The sequence below is a fragment of the Quercus robur genome, chromosome 8 (assembly GCF_932294415.1).
Source record: "Quercus robur chromosome 8, dhQueRobu3.1, whole genome shotgun sequence".
Taxonomy (NCBI): Eukaryota; Viridiplantae; Streptophyta; class Magnoliopsida; order Fagales; family Fagaceae; genus Quercus; species Quercus robur.
Window position 1 is genome coordinate 31,167,719 of NC_065541.1, and position 15,743 is coordinate 31,183,461.

Sequence of the window (15,743 nt, forward strand, 5' to 3'; positions counted from 1 at the left end):
CAAAAACATCACCAATAGGATCACAAAGACGAAAGATTCAACAAGTAAAGTTATAGCATATAGTCATCTAAGCAAGGTAATAAGCAGTCTGTTAGACGACTCCAAAACTAAGGAGAAACCCGTCATTTTAAAAAGAAAAGGGGGCCTCAAAACGGGAGCAACCAATGTTTGTTAAAAAGAAAATAAACCCCAAAATACAAAAGGGGGAACCCATTGTTCTCAAAAGAAGAAGGAAAAAGAGGATAGAGAAATCATGAAGGAAGGGTAGTAGATTCATCAGCATCTTTTCCTTTTGCAGCTTTGTCTTTTTCCACGGCACTAGACTCAGCATCTCCTAGCTCCTTTGCTTCGTCTTCAAGAACCTTGGTATCAATCTTTTCAAAATCCAAGCTAGAAAAATCTACAGCCAGACTATGGTGCTTCATGGTCCATCGGCGTAAGAGCTCAAGCCCTTTAAAGTACTGCATGAACTAAAGGTCGGAGAATTCCTTTGACTGCTTGAACTTTTGGATGACCTTGTCTCTCTCTTCATCAGTCTTTAGAAGAGTAGCCTGAATCTCTTCATCCTTTTGGATGACCAAAGCCTTCTCCACGTGTAGGGCCTCAGTAAGCTCTTTTATTTTCTTGTTCACCTCATTCCTCTCATTCATAACAACAATCAAATCCTTCTTCAATTGGGAGCATTCAACTTCTATGGATTCCACTTTCAATGTGGCCACTACAACTCTCTCCTCCATATTTAAGTAATCAGTGGTAATACGCAATGACTCCCTAAGGACCTAGTTGGAACAAGTAGATCAGAAAAGAAATTATGCACATCCACATAGGCAAAATCCAAAAAGTGATGTCAAAAAAAAAAAAAAAAAAAAACACAAAGTTACTTACTTGTACTAATTTATGGATGTGTCGACTGATGAGCTCATGAGATGGAATGGACGATAAACCTTTCAGCTCATCGTTGGTAATCACATTGTGTACATGACCCAAGGTTGTGGCAGGGTTGTCCCATACACTTATTCCCACTTTGGATTTACCTCTTCCAACGATAGGGTTGGAGAAGAAGGAGCAATATGGACAAGAGGGAGAGCAGAAGTGTTAGCCTTCTTGTCACTTAGCTTCCTTTTCTTCGAATCCGAAGTCAAATTGGCTAAAGGCTCGTTTTTCAAGTTTTTGATGCGGGCATATTTATACTTGCTATATCTAGTGGCCATTTTTGTATAAAAAAAAAAAAGAAAGAAAAAAAAAAAAAAAAAAAAAAAAGGTGATGAGGGTTCAGGCCCTAAGAAACAATCATATAAGTGATGAGGATCAACTAGGTCGTCGAAATCCTCTATTTCACGAGCATAAGTGAGGGCAGCACGAACTCGGTGGCGATATTGATCTTCGAGGTTAGGACGATCAAGATCTATAAAGAATCAAAACAGGAACGTCGTCAGACAAGTAATCAAGGAACGAAAAAAGAACAGAGGGAGATCACAGAAATATGCACCAAGCGCTGGAACTTCCCATTTTCGTAGCAATCTTGGGATTTCTTTCCAAAAATCATTAGACAAGGTTTCCTAACCCGATCCGGAAATAAAAAAAGTACCGTGATTTCCAATCACAGAAGGACGAGGGGAAACCCCTCACAATCCTGGACTTCCTATCCTAGGGCAGGAGCTCAAAATACCCATAATGGGTAGAAGCCTTTAGATGATACAAAAACAAAAAATCATTTACAGTGATCATCTCTCTATCACAAGCGAACACCCAATTAGCCATACAGCTTATTACCGTCCTCCAAGCATTGGGGACGAGCTGACCAGGGGCAATCTAAAGTTCGTTTAGGAGATGTAAGATAAGCGAATGAATGGGAAATCGAAGGCCACACAAAAAGTGAGCCTCATAGAAACAGACTTCCCATGAGCAAAGTAGCAGGCTTTCTCACCCAGGCCAGGCAACCTAACGGAGGTGTTTTTGGAAAATTGAAATCATTTTCTAAAACCCTTTAAATAACTCTCTTTTAGGGAACAAGACTCGGAAAGGGCGTGTAAAGGATGTGAGAAAGAGGATGAGGGCAACTTGGAAACTGTTGTATCAACCACTCGGTTTAGAGACTTAGCATTGGAAGACAGCCCAGTCTCCAACTCACTGGACCTGACATCATCTGCCCTATACTTAACAGGGTTCATTTCAGAGTGATACCTAACCAAAGACTGGTGGATTAAAGGGTAAAGAGTGAACATAACAGGCCTAAGCGTCGAACAACGGGATACGAACAAACCTACTTGGGGACGGCGACCAGAGGAATACTCTAAGAAAACCCCTAATCGAGCAAAGAAAAAAGAGACCAAGGGGCACTCTTGGCTAAGAAAATCAAAACCAACCATGAAAGTGTAAAGAGAAGAAACCTTACCAGGAAATTTTGAAGATGAAGATCACTTGGCGCTTCGAAAACCAGACCAAATAGGGCGGAGGAAGGGAAACGGTTTTCTCTAAAAAGGAAAACCCCCAAAATCTAGGAAGCCTCGCACGCACCACAAATAGGAAGCCAGTATGTGTCCTTTCCTTGAGGAGCAGTCGCTTTGCATTTAAAGTGAGACGCCAAATTTCAGAAATTGCAAAAGAGTGGAGTGTCAAGACCATTCACATTCCAAAGATCGTCCAAAATCTTGACGACCATGGAATGAGGGGGCAACTGACGAATATCGACATAAAGGTCGTCTAGATGAAAGACGAGCTTAGCCATGTTCGTGACAAAAGCGGGGAACAAGATTCCGTCAACATACGTCACCTTCATGGACGAAAGAGACCACCACTCATTAAAGAATGGATAGATGCCCACAAGACAGCTGTGAACCAATAATTACGTTGGAGCAATTACCAGTGTAGTGATTGTCCAACGACTATCCGTTACAGCATTAAGGAAATCATCAGTGTCAATCAATGCTACGTTACTCTCAGGAGAAAAACGTCCGGAAGCAGCATTAACAGACATAACTACGCCCATCCATAGCAAGCTATAAAAGGGAAAGAAGAACTCAGGTAAAAGGCATGTTAAAAAATTCCAGATATTGACTTGCAACATTTTTCAATTAGAAGTGAATTTTGCTAACTTAAGCATTAGAGTATTCTCAATCGGCCCCACACCGAGAAGACCTCCATTACGTTTTTTTCTTAACAACAGGTACTGGAGATCGTCCATTGGCATTGACAAGGAACATACTGACGATGTCAATTTTCGGCTTCATCATAGTACATACAAAAGAATTTCAATGGCTAATTAACAATATTAAAGCTTATCAAAAGGTTTCTTATCAGTTGCATGCAAACTAACTGAAAATTACTAATGTTGATAGAACTAGCAAGGTTTATGTGTTGAAGAGGTAAAGTACCATCTTAAAGGGGCGTCTTGATTAGGGCTGTAAACTAACAAAGTTGAGCCAAGTATTAAAAATTCACGTTTTTTTTTTTTTTTTTCAAACACGAGCTCGAGCTCATCACCAAACAAGATTTTACATTCAAGCTTGACTTATTTTCTTGTCGAGCAATCTTGAGCTTGTTTACGAGTTACTTGATTAATTAACTTATTATTTTCCTAAATATTGTGAAACACCATGACTAAAATGTTTTAACTCTTCATAATTCTATGAATTTTAGTATGAAATTTTACTACTAAAATGTTTTATATCATCAATAAGGTACAAATAATAATTTAATATCATATGAACAAGTGGCGGTTCCACATTCAAGTTAGGGTGCTCTTTTGAACACCCTAACTTTAAAAAAAAGTATAAATACTTGAAAAAAAAAATTTATATATTAAATTAACTTATTTTGATCACCCTAAAAAAAATATTGAACACCCTAACTTGAGAATCACAAGAATTTGGGTTCAAAAAATTATAAGAATAATTCTACGTTCACAACATTTTCACAATAATTTCACAAAAAATCTTAATTGATAAGCTATTATTAATTCTAATTTAGGTCCAATACTTACATCATTTTTTTTACCTCCCAATAAAAATTTGTCACATAAGATTTATTGTGAAAATATTATAGATATAACATTACTCCAAATATATATATATATATATATATATATATATATATATTATGGCCCCCCAAACATAATCCTTAACCCATTTGAAAAAAAACAAAAATAACAACAATAAAAATTAGATAACAACGAAGATAACCTAAACAAAAGCAAAACTAGGCCAAACAACAAACAAGTGAAGAAATTATTCAACAAAAATCCGAATAAAAAAAAAAAAAAAAAAAAACAAAAATCCCTAACATTTAAATCTATAACTTGTTTCAACCCATTACATAAAAATAATTCATAATTTCATTTTTCCTAAAAACAATACCAAGGGAAATGCAATGGTCCTGAGATCTCCTTGGCCATGTCAGTAGCTCTGCTTTATTTAGCTTTGTAGTCACAATAGCTTTGCTCTACTCGAACACTCAGCTTGCAATTGTAGCAAATATCATATGTTGCTCTCTCTCTCTCTTTCTCTCTCTGTGTGAGAGATCGCGCCCCTGGCCCGTTTTATGAAGTTAGGCCAAACCCACGTGCATGGGTGGAGTCGTGTTATTGCCTCTCAAAATGGAGGTTCGACTAGTTATATTTTTCCCTTTAGATTAAGAGTTTTACAATGAAGTTGTCACTTATTTAATTATTGGAAAAATAAGAAAACCATAATTAAAAAATTCCTCATTTTATTTATTTGAAATTGAATTTACATTAATCATAGGAAATTACATGGTTTTGGTCCTAGATACAATCTAAGATAAAGTACATGGCTTTGTTTCCTAATTGCAATCTAAAAATTGAAAATTTCATGGATAAGTATTTGATCTACTAACCCTTGATCTAAGCTCGGCGGCTATGTTACAAGGTGGGAAGGTGTTAGGCACCCATCTTGCTCGGTGAAATTGGTCTTCTAGACTATGGTGGCCAACATTCATATCACATCATCCAATATGTCATCAATCAATTTACATGTTGAATTTAATGTGTGTGCATGTGATAAATCCTAATTCAATTTATTAAGCATTGCATTTGGATTGAAAAATAAATTCTAGTGAATGTGTGTGGATGGTGATAACCTAGATTCAAGGATTTGAAATAAATATTAAACAAACATGTTTTTTCATATTTTTGATGTGGATTTAAGATTAAATCTAGTGATATTGTATGAACATGTGATGAACAACCAAGAATATGTGAAGAACACATAAGAACAATTAAAAACATTCAAACATATTCAAGGGAATTATCATACTTTAATCTTAAATTCTCATCATGGTAACATAAACAAACAGTTAGGGAAGGGGATTATACCTTCATGCAAGATCCATGTGGTGGAGGAAGGGACTTTTGATGGAGGTCCTAAGGGTGGAGGAAAAGAAGAGTTAGGAGAGGAAGAGTGAGTCTCACTCAATACCTTAAGTCTCAGGAAGACCAAGATATGACAAGACTACTCAACTTCACTAGAACTCAAGAGAAGAGAAAAGAGGGGGGTTTTTTGTGTTTCCTGGAATGAAGGAGAGGGGGGGTTTATATAGTAATGGTTGAGGAAATATGAATGGAAGACCATTTAATGAGAGTTGACAAAGAATCATGAACCTAGACCTCATTTTAGCCTTTGGGAAAATTTGGTGCATTAAATGGAAAGATTGGTGGGAGTGAGGAGCAAGGAAAAATTCGGTTTTCTCGTAGCTGCTGTAACAGCCTGTAGAGCCAATTTCGAAAAATCATATCTAACTCAATTCTGATCAGAATTGTCTCGTTCTTGTGCTCAAATTGAAGTCCCGGATGTCTAGTTTCTGGAAACATTAACCTCATTCACAGATTTAAAATATTATGAAAGATATGGATGAAATGGTGAGTAGAGGTCATTTGTTAGAAAATGGTTTCAACACAATCAACATTAATAAGTCCCAAATTAGCTCCCAATTAACATTAAATGGCTCCAATCACTCCCATTTCAGACTTAATTGGTTCCAAAGTCACTCTAATTAAAAGATAATTGCACAAATTACTCATTGAATAATTATTGTTTAACTATCTAGTTAATTAGGTGTGTGCAACTCTACCATAAAATGTAGTCCTAACTAATCAAATTATGACACATCATTGATCTCAAATTGATTATACTTATAACCAATTGAAATCAATTGTTCATAATCACATATAGTTGGACTCAATTGATGATAACTTTCAATCTGGTGGTCCGATTCGGGCTTATGACCAGTCGATTTGATTGTTACAACTTCAAGATCATTTTGGTGAAATTAGAGTAAGGATCTAATGACCAAAATTAAGATGCATATTTCCAATGTGAAATTATCCTTTTACCCTCCATGTGAAGTTAAATGCGGGTTGCAAAATAGGGTGTCAACACTCTCTCTCATATTTTATTACTTTCATCTCAACATTCTTAGTTCATAATTTATCTCCTGTTAGTCCATTTTTCTTTTTGGGCAAATTACAATTTACCTACCAGGGGTTTAGTCAAAATTTAATTTGTCTACCTGTGGTTTGAAATTTAACATTTTACCTACTTGAGATTTGACCAAAATTTAAGTTGTCTACTTATAATTTGAAATCCCATGATACAAGTGTTCCATTGGATTTTTTTTTATCTTATTTGATCTTGTATTTTTTTTTTTGTGTGTTTTTTGAGGATAGAAACATAAAAGTGAAGCAAAATAACATATTTAGCCATGTTTTTAACAGAGGTGGGTTAAGAAAATCTAACTGAACTAACCTCAAGTGGGCAAAGTGTTAAATTTCAAATCACAGGTAAATAGTTTAAATTTAGGCCAAATAACAAGTGGGTAAGTTGTAATTTGCCATTTCTTTTTCTTTTTGTTAGTAGAATGACATTGTAATACTTTATGAATTTGCATTTTTTTTTTGTGACATTGATATATTTAAGATCTCTATTTATTAGATTTTGTATAATTTAAGTTTCTTAGTAATCACCCTAGAAAAATTTCTAGAGGCATCACTAACCTTCTGACAAACTTTTACAATCAGATTTTAAGTTTATCTAAATATATTTTCAAACAAGCATACTATAAAAAAATAATAGACTAAATTGCAAACTACACTCCGAAAATTTGAGTGTGTTTGGATTTTACTCCCTAAAGTTTCTGGGTTTTGATTATAGTCCCTAGAGTTTGGGTGTGTCAGATTTTATATTCTGAAATTTTAGAATTTGAATTTTACCCCCTAAAGTTCTATTTTGTTTGCATTAGCAGCCTATCCATCCATATTTTACATTAAATGCTACATAAACTTATCACGCATGTTTAGTTCATCCAATAAAATAATGCCACATAATTTTTATTATCTCATGCCATTTTTAATTATTTAATTTTTTCTAGGCTATAGAAATGATGTGGCATCATTTTATTGGATAAACTAAAAATGAGAGGTTATTTGACACTTAAAAAAAAATATAGATAGATGGGCGGTTGATACAAACAGAATAGAACTTCAAGGGATACAATCAAAATTCTGAAATTTCAGGATGTAAAATCCAAACACTTTCAAATTTTAGGGGGATAAAATCTAAGTTGGGACTTCATATATATATATATATATATATATATATTATTGAAATGGAAGGTAGAAATTATCAAAAAGATAATTAGATGCACTAAGAGCCATGTATTGACTTAAAAAAGTGCAGGTCAGTAGAATCTGCCACCCCCAAAACTAGCCGCGTTACCGACATGCATGGCTTCAAACTAGTTTTATTACTCTTAACACAACAAAAAACTCTGCTTGGTTTGGTGTGGTGACATTAATTTTTTAGTTTTAGAAAATAGTTACAAGATAATATCCACCACCTTTGACCTTACACGCATTAGACGCGTTGTTTGAAGTCCTTGGCCATAATTGCATGGAAAAATCCTGCATGTAGTTTCAGAGACGTTTCCTGAATATGAAAACTGAGTTTCCAGTGTTCATCGAATGGGTAGGCTTGTATTCTAGAGAGAAACCAATGCTGGTTAGTCTAGCGGTATCATCATAATAATGGAGTGGATTCTACGTTTAGGTCCGTTTGGATATCGTTTATTTTGTTAAAAACTAAAAACTGAAAACTAAAAATATTATAGCAAAATAATTTTTAAATGTGTGAATAATGTCGTGAGACTCATTTTTAAATATTTTTTGAATAAAGTACTTGTGGGTCTCGTGAATAGTACACAGATCCACTGAACAGCGCATATTCCTGGCTGAAATGCACTTAAAAAAAAAAAAAAAAAAAAAAACACAGAAGCGGCCAAAATCATCACTATCCAAACGCACAATAAATCTTGTTGCTTTAATAAATGAAAAAGAACTATGAGGGCTTGATTTTTCTTTTCAATCCATGTATAGCCATAGCACGGTATTATTCACTAATGCTACCTTGGATTACAAAACATTCTGGAAAGAACATATGCCTACCTATATACAGCATCTTCAAAACATGCCTTAAGTGTAAATTTTCAATCTATGCCTATAATTCGAACCAAATTGAACATGGGATTATCAAAAAGATAATTTTTTAGTTAAAATGAAAGGTAGAATTTATCAAAAAGATAATTAAATGCACTAAGAGCCCCGGCCATATTGGCTTGAACAAGCTCAGGTTAATAGAATCTGCCAATCCAGGCCCACAAGTACCGACATATATAGGTTTCAACTCAATCAAACAAGTTCACAGACAACACTCAAGTTTAGTCAACAAACAACTTTGCTTTGCTTGCTGTGGTTAAATTAATCTTTTAAACAATATTTCCTCAATAATCCACCACCTTACACGCATTAGACATGTTGACAAGTGACATACTACTAATGGCGCATCTGCTCAAGGCTCATGATCAGCCGGTCTTGATTCATTTCCATAATTGCAAGGAAAAATCCTGCGTGTGTGTATATATATATTTCAAATTTTTGTTGCTTTTTTTTTTTTAAATTTATTTTTTTATAATATAATAATTAGAGGAGGGTGTTGAAAAGTCTTAGGTTAATTAGATAAACATCAATATCATGCAAGTGCAAAAAAGTAAATGATACACGAAATGATGATCCAGGAAACTAGTGAAACAAACTAATTCCATAGTGTTGGGTTATAGATTGACCCCAGCTAATCAATCCAATTACCCAAGTTAATTAATTAGTCAATATTACATGCAAATCAAAATAAGGCACAATCAAATCACCAAACTAAATTGAGTATAGTGTAAAATAAGTTTGACACAGCGATTTGATCATGATAGGGAAAACCTTCGCGGGCAAAAATTCCATCGGGTGTTTTTTAGGTCACCACTCCCGAAGAATCTACTAATCAAGAACAAGTGGTTACAAGTATAAGGAATCTTATACCCTTGGCCTATTTCAAAGTACCTACCTACAGAAGAACCAACTAAGCTATACCAGTCTCAATTCCAATCCCTAATTGGACTTAATCTTGTAGAAAACTTCTCCTTTGCACGGATCCTAGTATGTGACAAACTCACAACAACTTGTTGATTGTTGTAGCTTGGCTGAGTTCTTCAATCCACACTTGGATGATTTAGAAGTAGTTTGGCACAAAACCCTAAGGCATACAAAATGTTGCAGAAACTTCTATTAAGCGTGTATCTCTCTATATTTCTCTATAAATTAGATGACGGTTGTTAAGTACGCCTTTTATATGCTCTGGAACCCTAGTACGTGAATCCCTAGGAAGCCTTGTCATCATGGGTCGAACAGATCTTAGATTTCAATTTACCCAAGGCTCAATAGATTGAAAGGTGTCATTAAGCAAGCCTTCAATAATACCACTTATTTGTCAACTTTGAGGTCTTCTTGAACACAGTAGAAACTAGGACTCAATTATATGTAAAGTGCGTTTTATCTTGGGATATGCCAATTTACAAATATAACATTACACATAGGTTAAAGTTGAAGGGACTTGACCTTATCAATCCCAAGGTGAACAAATCCACTATCAAATAAAAGTTTACAGACTAAATAACCATATTCTTCATAAATTTAATTACAATTATCAAACTGAACTCTGAGATCCACAAATGTCTCTGATAGCAACCTGGTGCAATGTAAACCTCCAATCAACGACTTCAATATCCTTTTGAAGATTTAGATCCAACAACTATGATAATTGGTGTGCAACAATTTCAGATCCATCGGTTCAGATTGTATAAGAATGGACACCGATAGTGACTTTGTAGAACCTTTTAGATTTCAAATGAGTAGCTCCAAAGTCTTCTAAAAATGTGCCTTAGGGTTTTCTTTATATTCTAAGTGAAATAGAACTGAAACCCTAATCAATTGATGGGCTTATAGGCTGAAAATCTGTTTTAGTAAAACCATGTTTCAATCAGTTGAGATTCATTTCAATCACTTGAAACTGTAAGTTTTTGATCAGTTGAAATGAATCCAATTTCTATTCTTGCACACTAAATCCAAAACCTTGAGCACTTGTCTTATCATATCTATAGACCATAACAGGACTAGTTTTGATTCACGTGCTTGCCATCATAAAATAGAATATTTAAATCCTAACAAAGAATTTTCAAGAAATGATAATTATGAAAAGCGTGGATGTAGATACCATATTTTGTCCACCTTCGATTTGCGTGCTGGACCCCAAAAATTCCAAAAACATTAACTATTCTCCAAGGGGTTGCGAAAGCATCTAGATTGACGTGGCGCAACCCATTCGGGCATCGGAGCACTTGAAGTGCCATTTCCAGTCAAATTGACCAAAATGCCCCCAGTCAACCCTGAGTTGATCAAAAGTCAAAATTAGTCAAAATCATTCCAAAACAACCTTTTTCATGTTTTTATATCAAACCCGAGCCACTCGGAGATTTTTGTCAACTTTGACCAAATTTGACCAAGTTTGACTTAAAGTTGACTCTTGGGGGCACCCAAAACCCTAATTTTTTTATCCATACGTTGGAATGGGTTGGAGCCAGTGTCATTGCAAATTTTATTTATTTCCCTTTCCAACGATTGCTCATGGGTCGAAATCGGAGTTAAAATGGTTAAGATATCTTAAAAATTGTGTTGGGCACGTCAACTTGCTTCCCGAGACCATAACTTTTGATCCAGCTGTTTGATTTTTGGTTTCTTTAACTTTACAAAAACTAGACATCTAGATCTTTCTAGAGACACTAAGATCAACTTAATCCGAGTTCAGGAAGGCCTTCAAAAAGGTAGTTTGGGAGCAGTCTGGGAGTCTGGGAGCAGTTTCTAGGTAGTTTTATCTCTCTTTTCTCTACATTTCTCTCCCAAAATTCCTCATTTCTCTCAACAATCAAAACGTAGTGTTCTTACTCTCAATCTTTCTCTCCTTGGTTCTATACCTTGGATTTGAGGTTTAGGGGTGTGGATGCAGCTTTTCGGCTACAATCCACACCCATTTCTCTTTGTTGCTTCTCCTAGCTTTATTTGCTTAAAAATAATGCTTTATTTTCTTTTCCTAGCATGTTTTTGCTTCCTAGCATGATTTATAGCTTTCCTAGCATGTCTACTTGCTTTTTGCCATGATTTATCATTTTGATGTTATTGGCCTAGCCTTCTTGGGCTAGGATATGTCTACTTTTTATGTTTGTGCTTAGATCCACATGTTTTTAGGTTCCTTGCCATGTTTATGCTTAGATCTACATGTCTATGTGTTTTTTGCCATGTTTTTGATTAGATCTACATGTTAGTGTTTAGATCTATGTTCATATGCTTTGATCTATGCGTTTATGTGCTCTGTGTCATGCTTATGCACTTAGATCTATGTTGGTTGCTATGCCATGTGCTACTTTAGCCACTTTTTGTCCTTTGATATCTCTCTTTCTTGCTTTTTGGCCCTTCCGATGGGGTGTAGATCTAGATCCTGTGGTCTAGGTCTACATCTGCACACCTAGGCCTATATTAAAGGGTTTGGATCATTTCTTTTTTCATGTTGATGTTTGCTTGCTTGCTTCTATGCTTTATCTCCATGTTAGCCTCTCTAGATCTAGGCTTTGCCATGCTTTGTGCCCTCCATGGGTTTGTACTTGTGTGGTTACATCCATCCCTCCTAGGGTTGGTGGGATACACCGTGGTGTTGGTATGCTTGCTTTACACCTCTCTCCACTCCGTACGATGTTAATATGCTTGCCTTACTTGCTTTGCGCCACCTGTTTGGCTTTCTTTGATTTTTTGCATCTTTGCACGCTTGCCTACATGTTTATGCATGAGTCTGTGTGTCGTTTGTACTTCAATCCAATGAAACTATGGACACTCGATCCAAACCTACATTTATCCTCCTAGGACACCCCCTTTTGTTTGATAACATGCTTCCTTGTCTTTTCATGTGCTTCACATGTTTGTTTGCCCCCGTTTGGCATCTTTTCCTAGCTAGTCTTTAGCATGATTCTCCTTCTATGTGTTTCTCCGCTTGTCTGCTAGCTCGTTTCTTTTGTCTTTGCATGTTCACGCATGGAGCAAGGACGCTTGGAGCAGGGTGCGACCTCCTAGGCGCGAGCAAAAAGTGCAAGAATGCAAGCAAGAAGAGGCAAGCCCACAAAGGGCAATGATCAATGAATTAGGGGGCCTAGCCCCTCCAAAGCGGTCTTCTTTTACCCTCTCTTTAAGCCCCTTCTCTAGAGCATGTATTAGGGTCTCCATTCAAGTACCCCCTTTTATTTTCCTACTCTTTGCTTGGGCCATGTTCCTTGGATATGACAATATCTGTTTTACATTTCCTGCACCTTACTGGGCCATACCCTTAGAACGTTGGCAATGTCTAGTTTACTTTCCCGCTTTGTGTGATAGCGTTGCGCATGATGCATGTATATATATATATCTGCCTACGTGTGTGTGGGTGATTATGTACTTTGTATGATGAACTCTCGAGGCTATGTGAGCCACCCTTTCTAGTCATGAGAGCTCTTGACCTTGTAGTATGGGTATGTGCACAAGGCGATTGTTGTAGGTGCATATTCATGTTATACTGTGTGCACGATCATCTCGGTGTGATTATCATGATCCATGTCACCAAGTGACATTGGTTTCCCCGTGTATGCAAAACATATCAACATTTTCTAACACTTTAGAGGGCTTTGGTTCGCCACGGCGTGAGTATGTCGATACACGCTGTATACACAGATGCAAAACCCTGCCGGTGCGCCATAGTGCACCAAACGTGAAACTCTATTGGATTTTCGCCGTGAAAATAAGGCATCCCCATTGCCGCATTCTCACGTCAAAAGCTTGGTGAGAATAGCATTTGGCGTGCTATGATGCATCTAAGGTGAAGTGTTGCTAGATTTTTGTCACGAAAATAAGGTGAAATGCTATTGGATTTTCACCATGGAAATTTGGTAGCAACTTCAAACAAACTTGAAAAGCATTGATCAGGACCACCCCCATTTTGAAACCAAACCTCGAAGCCCAACACATTCAAAACCCCGAAAGCTAATGCCAATAGCTTGTTTTTAATTGTCAATGTCTAAAAATTATGATTTTACCAAAACAAAGGACTATCTACGGACAGGCGTTGTGGGGTGCCTAACACATTCCCCACACGTTACCAGACTTCCGAACTCAAGAATTAATATTTTTTGCTCATCCATATTAGATTAGGAAAAACGACATTTTTCTTAACCTAGTATTGATAATAAAATCAAATAAAATCAAGTGACCAATCACACCTTAGAAAAAACCCAATGATTGGTGGCGACTTCACTTACGCTTGGTAATTTCCATAAAATCGACTCACATTCCAGTCACACACCTGAGATACGACACACACCTCCATAGCACGTGCACAATACACATGAGCATTGCTGTGATGGGTGGTCGACATACAGCCGTGAGGCGTCGGCAGTGGAAACTAAACAATTTTTAAGAAAAGTCAAGTTTTGAGAAGTTATGAACTTACTAGAGGATTATAAATAATAATTTGGATCTTGTCATCTAATACATCTCACTAGTGAGGTAAGAGTATCAACTTTCCATGGAAATATTTGGTAAAAGCTAGATAGTGTGGCATTCATTCCCCCATGTTGGCACAAGTTGGCTAGATGGGTCACTGAAGCAAAGGCTCAATAGTGACTATGACAACATGGTATACTAAACAGGCATAGGTCTCAGCAAAGGATATCTGGCATGCATCATGTCCTTTGATTGGCCATTATAGTCAAAAGGGGTTACGACTTAGAGAAGGCCTTGACAACTAATCCAGAAATCCTGCTAATCTCGAGAAGCATAGATCTTGATGACGGTACCCCAAAAGTCCCACATTTACAGAAATGGTTAATATGAGTATATGACTAGAGTATATGACTAAGATCCAAACCGTTTTTATTTCCTCAATGCTTGCATTTACAGATTTCTTACAATACTTATTATAGTTTTTTATGTAAAAAGATTTTTCTTCCAAATTTAAAACTGATGAAATCCTACTTAGAAGTTAGGATTGATTATATGAAGATTTAGCGAGTTAACTATTATCAATTGCAAAGAGATATTAGGAAAAGTAAAATACAAATATTTAATTAATAATTTTACATCTCAAAAAACAAGAATAATAAGTTTTATAAAATAATATAATAAAGTTAAATAATATTATTTAATCGATATTTAATTTTTTTTAATCGTACTTAAATTTATATCATCCAAATTCTATTGAGTTAGACCCAAAAACACAAAAGAAAAGGGGAGACTAAAATCAATGTGGGTTTGTTAATTCAATTTTTTTTTTCACATGATAACATGGTGAAGTTATTGGCCTATGGGGTGTTATTGCAATTTGGTCAATTTTTTATTTTGCAATATCAAAAGTATAATGGGAAATTTAGATGAAAATCTTATATATGAACAAGAAATTTGTCAAAAAAAGTTATGAAAAATAAAATAATACAGCAGATAAAAATAAAAATGATCTTAATAATGTTCAAACATGTAATAAAACTTTGATTATTAAAAGACTAGGTTCTTTTTTTTTTTTTCAATGCATGCATTTAAAGAATTTATTACAATACTTATTACAGTTGTTTATGTATAAATTTTTTTTTTTCAAAATCAAAATTAAAATTGATAAAATCCAACTTAAGATTGATTATGGGATAAGAAGATTAAAGACACTTAACTATTATCAATTGCAAACAGATATTAGTAAAACTTAAATAAAAAAGACTAATTGATAATTTTACATGTCAAATAGCAAGAAGAATATTTTTAAAAAGAATTATAAAGGGTCATATTAACAGATGCCCCTAGAGCAATTGTTAATAAACCATTTCAAGAAAATTTTGATACCAATTTTATGGAAAATAGAAAAAACTGTTAAAATATTAATGATTTTTTTTTTTCATAAAAACTTTCATAAATTAGTTCACTAACAAATGCCCTTAAGACATTCGTTAACATTTCCCAATTATAAAATAGAAAATTTATATTTAAATATTAAAAAATTCTACCTAAATTTATATGAATGATTTAAATTCTATCTAGCTGGACCCAAAAAATAAAAATAAATAAATATGGGTAATTGAAGCAATGATTTAATTAATTTCACTTGATGACATGGCGAGTTATTGGCCAATGGACATTCATGAAGTGGCATCAGTCCAACCCCAAACAAGAAGAAATGTGTGGTAAGATACATCTGTGGCGTGTATTGATTCACAAGCTATGGAGTTGGACATCACACCAACAAAAAATCTTTCATTCTGACATGGCTAAACATGTATTATCCACATTCTCA